Below are 9532 nucleotides of genomic sequence, written 5' to 3'. Positions count from 1 at the left end.
CTTCTCCTTCTCCTTCTCCTCCTTCTCCTTCTCCTTCTCCTCCTCCTTCTCCTTCTCCTTCTCCTTCTCTTCCTCCTTCTCCTTCTCCTTTTCCCTCTCCTTTTCCTCCTCCTCCTTCTCCTTCTCCTTCTTCTTTTTCTTCCCTATGAGATAATTTTACATGTGAGCAATGGAACCATGAATCTGTCTAGTACTTTAATTGCTGAAGATGAAACTAAAATTACAGTGTATGGACCTTTCCAATTTTGCTTTGTGGCAGCCGTTTTTGCAAAGTTCTTGATATATGCTAAATCTCCTGGCTTAATGTTGTGCAAACAATACTCCAGAGGATCAGACTGGACTAACACTCCCATGTCATGAAGTTCTTTTAACCTTTCTTGCAAAGCAACTATGTATGAATAGATCTGTGTATCCTCTCCTAACATAGAGACAAAAGCACTTTTAGAAGTTTTGGCGTGTAATGGTGGATGACCATAGAGTAGCTTATATGGTGATATAATCAGATCAGCATGAGGTCTAGTTCTTAGATACAACATTGATACTGGGAGAATTTCTGGCCATTTAAGATGAGTCTCTGTACACAGTAGTATATGTAGATGAATGTGAAGGTCCTAGGGCCGTGCTGCCAAACCTGTAGCACATGAGCCAGAGAGGGCTGCTCCTCTCCCCTCTTCATGCATGCCTGAGGACATTTCCCACATCACCTTATTTCCCAAGGCTAGCATGGCATCATCTCATCTGATTAATGCTCAACATGTGTCAGGCCCACTGGGAAGCACCTGGTTGGGGGTACCCAGGGGTAAGAATGCAGATGGACTCAAGAGGGCTGGTGGGAATCAAGTGGCCAATGGCCAATTTTATTGAGGGAGAAGTTGATATTTATAGGGAAAATGATAAAGACTAAAGGATTAGGTAAGCCTTTTTCAGGAATGATGGTTAGGAATGACTTCCAAAATGGAAATGATGGATGTAGGCTACCTTAGTGGCTCTAAGCAGTGTTTTCTAAAGGATAATAAATCACATGTCAGCATATCAATGTATGACCCAGCTTTGTATGGAATACTGTACATTCTTTTCACAGAACTCCTGTATTATTATTTTCTTGGCTGGATATACAGTATTTGGAGAGGGGGAAAGTTTGTTTTTCCCATACTGAGATGCAGGCTGCATGCCTGGCTGTAGCTGGCTGATGGCTCTGATTTTATTGGGGTCTATTCTCACTGCTAGGGGCTACAAACATGGTTATCATTAATAGACTCATTTCAGACAGGTTCTGGATCTAGAGGTTGGAGTCAGGGACCTGGAAGCATTTTCTGGAAGCTGAAGAATTCAAACGACAAGTGGTGGACTATCTCGTCCTCGGGGCCAGGGCTATGTACAAGGAAATGATATAGTTTGCTTTATAAAAATTATAAACATTAGCTAAGAAAATTATAGTTTGGGGTGGTATTAAATCTTGCTTACATCCTGACCTTAAGCCTGTAACCCAGGAGATTCCATAAATCCTACCACACCCCCTCTTGGGTGTATAACAAGATGGTCAGACAGAAAGAGGAAGGATGGTCTTGTTTGAAGAACAAGACAAGTCACACAGGAGGTGGAGGGCTACTCTTGTTTTCACATATCAGTTAACCAACCAAAACTGCTGACTCCTAGTATTTGTAATAGATTGTGTGGTAATAGGCTATTATATATAATCTAATAACTGATCTAACCCCCAAAATAACATATTGCACCATAATCAGCAGTAAAAACACCAGGACCCTGACTGAGTGCTGCAAAGTTATGACCCATAATGATCTTTCTCACACTTACCAGATTAATCGGCACTTGCGTCATTAATTAAGAAAATGCCCATGTGAATAATTTTACATCTATTCTATTTTCATTGTGACTGTATTTTCTGTCACCTCATCAGATTTCTTGGCATAAAAAAGGTTATCTCCTAAGGTTTGGAGGTCTCTGCTCTTGATTTGACCAGGGTCTGGCTTTATTGGGAGTCTTGCCTCCTCTCAATAAAACAATTGAGCTTGGAGTTCTGTACTGGTGTGATAAATTTTCAACACATATGTAGCACAGACCCTAATGCAAAATAAGCTTAAAATTTGATATGCAAGTGATAGATTTAGAAGTTGTAGAAATAAGTGTAATTGTATCAGTTATGTTACCCTGGCCACTGAGTACAATCAGTCCAGAGGGTCAAGCTGATAGATGCGAGATTTTCTATGTAAGATAATTGTTTTTGCTTTGGGAATTGGTTTTTTAGCAACTGTCTGGTGAGCCTGTTGGGTTGTGTGCCATCTCTGAACTGTGCAGCTGTGCCTTGAACATTAGCAAGATCAAGAAGTTTTTCAGGTTGAGACAGGAGTCTTCTGTGTGTGGGGACATACACAGAAACTCCCATCTCCCTGCCTTGCCCACTGGATTTATCTTGCTCTTTTGACCTGTGTTCCTGGGACAAGCTGAGACATCTGCACAACAGCCAAAGGACAGCTTAGGGAGATACCCTTTACCCTTGACCAGACAGCCATTGCCCAGGCTGTCTGCTGTAGGTTTTGTGATAGACTAGTCATCTCCATCCCATCAGTCCCTGAATTACCAATAGACTTTAGTGGCAGTTACTCCTTCTTCCCTCCACAACCTGTCCTTGTTCAGTCATCAAACCCTTTTTACATAAAGCTTCCTTGGTCTTTCTCCTTTCCCAGATACCTTAGTGCAGTGATGGGCAAACTTTTTAAAGAGGGGCCAAAGGAAAGGAAATGCTCCTCTGTCAGTCTGTTTCTAAGGCAACTCTTTCCAAGTTTAATTGTATTGTATCCTACTCATTGTATTCGTCAGATTAGGAATAATGTTGTGCAGCCAGATAGAATATTTCAGGGGGCTGCATCTGGCCTGTGGGCTGTAGTTTGCCCATCACTGCCTTAGTGACATCGTGAATCCATTGTTAGTTGAGAGTTGTGTACCCCTGGCTTTATTCATCTGTTGTTGTTATCTAGCCATTCCCCAGCTATTGTGTTACCTGAGTGTTTTTCTTTTGATCTGCTACCTCTCCACTGATTCCCAATCCAGCTGAGGGACTAATTTAACTCCCTAGCTATACCTCTATCCCCTAAGTACCCCCTAATTATTATATTACCTTTAACATTATGATAGTGGAAGGAATTGCTATGACCAGATTGTTGGACTCTGGGGTGGACAGTTCTGTCATCTGAATAGAAGATTGGCCAAAACACATAGCTGTAGAGAGCAGAGAGTTGGTCGGAGGTGGGGGAGGCAGGGCATGTCCAGATTGGAACCCAGGATCTCTTGTCTCCAGATCTGACTTAATCCACTGAGCCATGGAGCAGCTTCCTGATGGATTTTTATCCCTTTACCTTCCCAACATTTCGTTTATTGGAAATCACTTTTGTCCTTGTGTATATGAATCACTTCTCAATATGTCTGTGGATATATTTGTGGGCATCTATTTGAGAGACTTGAAAGGTTTTTCTTAATTAACTTTTTGTCTTCTAATTTTACTTTCCTCCCAAAGACTTTATTACATATTTTTCCATTTGTAGGCAGAAACAATTTTAGCATTTGTTTTCTGACATCTTGCAATCCAAATCCTTTCCCTTCCCTCCCCCTCCTCTAAATGAGGGAAAAATAATGGGATTTAGGTTATCCATGCTCTGTCGAGCAATGCATATTTCCATGTTCAACACTTTGTGAAGGAAGATACTTATCACACATACAAGAAAATACTCATGAAGGAAATGAAGTAAAAAATGGTCTGCTTCCATTTGAATTCACACTCCACCTGTTCCTTCTATGGCAATGGAGAGCCTTTCTCACCATGAGTCTCTTGCAGTTTTCTGGGATCCTTGAATGCTGATTGTAGTCATCATCCCAGGTTGAGCATCATTCAGTATTGCTGTTGCTTAGTCTGATGATCTCCTGGTCCTGCTTACTTCGCTCTGCATCAGTTCATCCAAGTCTTTGCAAGTTTTTCTGACATTATCCTGTTCCTCATTCCTCAGAGCACCATAGTATTCCATTACAATCACACAACATAATTTGCTGAGCCATTGACTAACCAATGGGAATCCCCATAGTTTCCAATTTTATGCTATGACAAAAGGAGCTGCTTCTCAATCTTTTTGCACAAGAATGTCCTTTCTCCTGTCTTTGACCTCATTTGGATACAGAACTAGTTAGTGGTATTACTGTGCCAAAGGGTATGCACTGTTTGATAGCCCATTGGGTGTGGTTCCAAATGGTCTCCAGAGTGGTTGGATAAGTTCCTGGCTCTACCAAAAAACGGACAGGGGTGTGAATTTCCTGCATGGTGCAGTGTATCCCTGGGGCTGCTCTGGTGTCTGACAGGGGTCGAATGTGGCCTCTGGCTTCCTCTTTAGGATCTTCTTTCTTACTAAAATGTATCTCTTGAAGGGAGTTTGGGTGATGGCAGTACCGGAAGCAGTTTTACAGGCCCTGTCAGGACCCAAGAGTCCTTCCTCCCAGCCTCTGGGCCCCAGACCCCTGTGCTCCTGCTCCCCCAACCCCTTTCCCCCAACCCTTGTGAAGCCTCTGCTTCAGTCACTCCAAGCACCCTCTATTCAGACTAAACAGGTAATAATGATCAGAGAGAGGGTGGAGAGTGAAGAGGAGTTCAGGAGGGCTTCCTGGAGAAGGTGAGATTGTCATTTGGACAGTAGGGAAGCAGGGGAGGGTAGTGGTCCAAGATGTTGAGGGGGGGCCTGCCAGCCACCCATGGAGGACACCCGGAGGAGGTGCTCTTGGCCAGGAGCTGGAGGTGCTGTTCATAGACCCCCTGGGAGGCTAGTGTGTCCTGGGGCAGGGAGGAGGGGAATGGGGCCATTAAGGCTGGGAGTGCCAAAGAGCATCATGGGAGATTTGATGGGGGTTGGGGGGGGAGCCTGGCAGGAAGGAGGAAGAGAGCCCAGCAGAGCCCCAGGAAGTCCCTGCAGTCAGGGATGCTGGGCTGAGGGGAGGAGGAGGGCCTTCCCCACAGGGAGGATTGCCCTCTGGCTAAGGGAACCCCACCTGGGCCATTGGGGAGCCCAGGGGAGAGTGCCAGGCCTGCAGTCGGAGGGGCCTGGGTTCCAGTGTGGCCTCAGACCCTTCTTGTGCTCTTAGCAGCTCCTCCTTTTGTCTTTGAACCCAGAAGGCTGGCCTGGCCCCCTAGAAAGGCTTCCTGGCTGGAGGATCTCCCGCTGGCTGGGCCCCCCTGGAGCACTGGGAGGGATCCCCATGATCCTCCCCCAGCCCAAGGGGGTCTCCAGCAGGCAGTTGAGGATGGGAGAACTTCCAGGGAGAACCCATGATGGGAGAGCTTCTAGGGGGTCCTCCTACAGCGCCTCCCTATGAGAGCAGGGCTTTGGCTTTGGGCCAATTTTTTGTCAGATTCGGCCTACCTTGTCCTCTTGGCCACATCTAGGCCCTATTCCTGGTTCTCCCCCTCCCCCTTCTTAAAATTCTCCTGCCCTTCCCCCTCTTCCCCTCACTCTCACTGATCCCCACCCTTCACCTGCCTGATTCTCCTGAGATGGTTCAAACCCCTCCCAGAACTCCCAGATGGCCCCTCATTGTGGGCCTCACATTCTCTCTGTGCCCCCCTCCATGTGGCATGGGCATTGTACCCCCAAAATCATAGAAGTGTTTCAGGCAAACTATAAGCAGGGACATTCCTTTGCTCCCTTCTATCCTTGTGACGCCTAACCCAAAACATCTGATAACTCCGATAAGATCCTGAGAAGATTCTCCTCCTTGGGTCATCCTTTAGATGGACAGAGAGATGCACCTCCTTGACATCATCAAGTTGTTTCTCAGATGTCCATCTGTCCTCTGAACCATGAGGGTCACCTGCATGCCTCCTGGCAGACCCAGTCAGATGACCAACCTACCCCCTGTAATGGGGATAATTTGAGGAAAGGTGTTTGGGATAAGGGAATTGAAAGGAAGTTGTCAGAGACTTGCTAAGTGGGTAATCTCGGTTACAGGTAGGCTGGGATTAAAGGAGATTCAGAATATAATAGGGCTGAAGTCAGGAGTATAACACAGAAGGGAAACAGAGATCTTCAGGGAGAAGAGAAATTAAACTAAACAGACAAAAACAGCAGGCTTTACAGACTGGGACTTAGACTCAAACACAGGCTGAGGGAAATAGACTAGACTGAAATTAACAACAGGCTTAGTTAATTTCACAGGAAGGGACCTGTTTTGAAGTAACACCTTCCTTCAGGATGGATGCCCAGCTTCCCTTCAAGCCCAGAGTATGTTGTTTCTTTCCCTCTTCTTCCCTCTCTTGATAACTAACAGACAAATTACACTAATAGGTCTGTTGAAACACAAAAGGGTTTATTATCTTTAAAGGATGATTTATCAGGAAAGTGGATCAAAGGAAAGCCCTAACAGTTGTCTCAGGAACCTCAGGTGGGGGAAGGGAGGTAATGATGGAGTCTGAGCAAGGACCTGCCTTAACTCAGCTTACAAATGCTATTGCTATCTAAAGGGAATAAATGATGATTGACTAGTTTCTCTATATCTAATATTGTCAAATAAACAATTAACCCTACACAGATTTTGAACTCCTTTCTAATCACTCTCCTTATTAACTCCCCTGACATATAAGGTAAGGGAGGGAAGGTAGAAATAATGTTAGGGAAGGAAGATATAAAGGGTTTATCCAAAATAATAATTTCTTAAGCAAATATATCAAAGCTAGGCTAAATTCCAATACTATAGCTAGGTAATGAAGCAGCTCGGCTGATCAGACAACCTCCCTCCACGGGAGACCCTAATCAACTGCCTTTTCCTCAAGATTCCAAATCCTAACTGATTTAGAACTCAACTAAAGCTTGAAAAAAGTATATGACCCCCACTCTCTATACTACAAATGCCCCTTTTCTTTTCAAAATGTGAAACTAGCACCATTTTAATAGCTACTAAAGTCTAAGGGATTACTACTCTTATACTAAGCTAAATTCTTACCAAGCTCTTATCCCTAACTAAGTTTGCAAAATAATAAAAGGTTGCTATCTCCTAAGCTATGCTACAACTAAACTAAGCTAAAACTAAGACGGGTTAAGGTAAAAGCATAGGAGAGGAATGGGGATTTCAAGTTTTCAAAAAAATTTTGAACAGAAAGGAAAACAAATTACATTTTAAACATTCACACATATTCTTAAGGCTAATTTTTGCTAACTAGAACAAAGTAATGAATCCTATCTATGCATCTACCTAATTTGATGAACTAATCAGATAATATTAACTAAGAAAAGTTTTGCAAATATTTTTGCAAATAAACTTCTAAATTCTAGTTCTCTTGCTAAAGTTAGTATATAAATAGGTTAGTACACTTATGTCTATGTTAGAAATGTTAGTAATAATAAGTAAGTCTATTGGTTAAACCATAGACCTTTGCTATGTACAATATTTACAAAGAAAATTTTAGACAAATCTTTCCCTTTACTAACTTACTAAACTAACTAAATTGTCCCTGAGTGTTAGTAAAACTTATTGCTAATGGTTAGTAAGCAAAATTACATATGTACATGACATGTCAGGTGATTTGAGTAGAACGGTATCTGTACCAGAGTAAGAGACTTTCTTTTACTAAGGCAGATATACCCTTCTCTAATTAGTGTAAGTTTATGTTTCACATTTAAATGTGAAGTCAGGAAATGTTTTATGTGTTGTCTAGTGACTTATCCGTGTAATGATGTGTTACATACTTACTCCACCGGAATTCTTTTGCAATTAGCATGTACTGTTTGGATGGAATCTAGTGTTGTGTGCAGTGAGAATTCTGTTGGGTGTAAGTTATTTCTTTCCAAATACATGTGTCCAACGCTGATCCGATGTTCTTCTTCACAGTGTGGATGTCCTTCTTACAATAGATGTATTTGGTCACGGATGTCTTTGTAGTTCTCAGGTTTGCTGTCCTCATGAAGATCTGTGAAGTCAGCAACAAGTGAGGCGTTTGATGTACCCGCGCTTGTCAACTTCTGACTTGTGTCGTTTGATGCACCAGTGCTTGTCACCTTCTGACTTGTGTCAGGAACAAATTTTTAAATGTCTATCATATATGATTATTTTCTCTTCTTCTTTCCTTTTGTGATTTCAATAAAGACGATTATTATAGGTAACAAAAAAAAGTTCGTGATTAAGTCTTTGTGCTTTCATTCATTCGTTGTCATCAGTTTCTAAATCTGGTATTGATTGCAAATCTAATGTTATGTCTTCTTCTTTCATTGATTCTTTTCCATTGTCATAATTATTTACAGATGATTTTTCTAAGTGATTGAGATTGGGATAATCATTTGGGTGTAAAATTTGATTGTTTACTGGCTCTTGGTCTACTTCTGCTTCTGACTCATGCTCTGATTGTTGTTCTGATTGTTGCTCTGTTTCTATGGTCTTATGTATAGACTTTGGATTTATTGAGGACTTGCTTGATTGATCAGTTGGTGCTAATTGATCTTTGTTTTGCCATGCCCAGAGTTCCATAATGCCCTTTCTGGTGTAGTACATTGCAAAATGTGTAATATAACATTGGTTTTCCATTTGCTCCTAACCAAACTCCATTAACAAGGTATGCACCGTGATGTTTCTTCCAATCCTTCACTTCCTTTGGGGAGTATGCATTTTTGAGATCTTCTTCCTCCACCAAAGATAAGTTCAGAATTGTCAAAGGTCCATATTTTGCTGCATATCTGGCTGTCATGTCCGCTCATTTGTTCCCTAATTCCACTGGTCCTTGGGTTTTTGTATGAGCTTTGCAATGGATGACTGACACTTGGGCTGGTAATTGGATTGCATCCAACAACTGATTAATTAAATTGCCATACACTATTTGTTTGCCATTTAATGTAATGAAACCTCGATTTTTCCAGATTATAACAGAATGATGGACGCTCGAAAAAGCATAACGAGAATCGGTAAAAATGTTAGCTTTGAGATTTTCTGAGATTTTTAGAGCGTAGATTAGGCCAATCAATTCTGCTGCTTGAGCACTCATGGTAGATGGTAATGATGAGTACCAAAGGGTCTCAGAGGCTGTCACTACGACTACTCTGGTATATCTCTGATTGTCTACTATATATGACGATCCATCTGTGAATAAGGTAATATCGGGGTCTTTCAATGGCTTATCGTCTAAATCAGGTCTTGTTTTATGCATGATGTTAAGTGCATCCTCACAGATGTGTAGACTTTCTCCTTCCAGAGGTAAATCTAGAATCAGAGTAGCAAGATTTAAGTTTCTGCACCAGTGAAAAGTTGTATTTTCACTAGCCAACAGGATTGCTTGGTATCTTGATAATCTCTGAGAAGTGAATCCCTGTAAGTTGGTGTTTCTTAAAGTAGATTCCACTTGGTGTTGGGAAAATACTTTCAGTTCACTGCCTAATACCAAGGATGAAGACTTTCTAATCATAATGGCTACAGCAGCTATGGCTTTTAAACAACTAGGCATACCACAAATCACTGAATCTAGCTTAGAGCTGTAGTAAGCAACTGGTGTAAGTCT

Source organism: Gracilinanus agilis, chromosome 6, assembly GCF_016433145.1.
Source record: "Gracilinanus agilis isolate LMUSP501 chromosome 6, AgileGrace, whole genome shotgun sequence".
NCBI lineage: Eukaryota > Metazoa > Chordata > Mammalia > Didelphimorphia > Didelphidae > Gracilinanus > Gracilinanus agilis.
Note: the sequence above shows the minus strand (reverse complement) of the source record.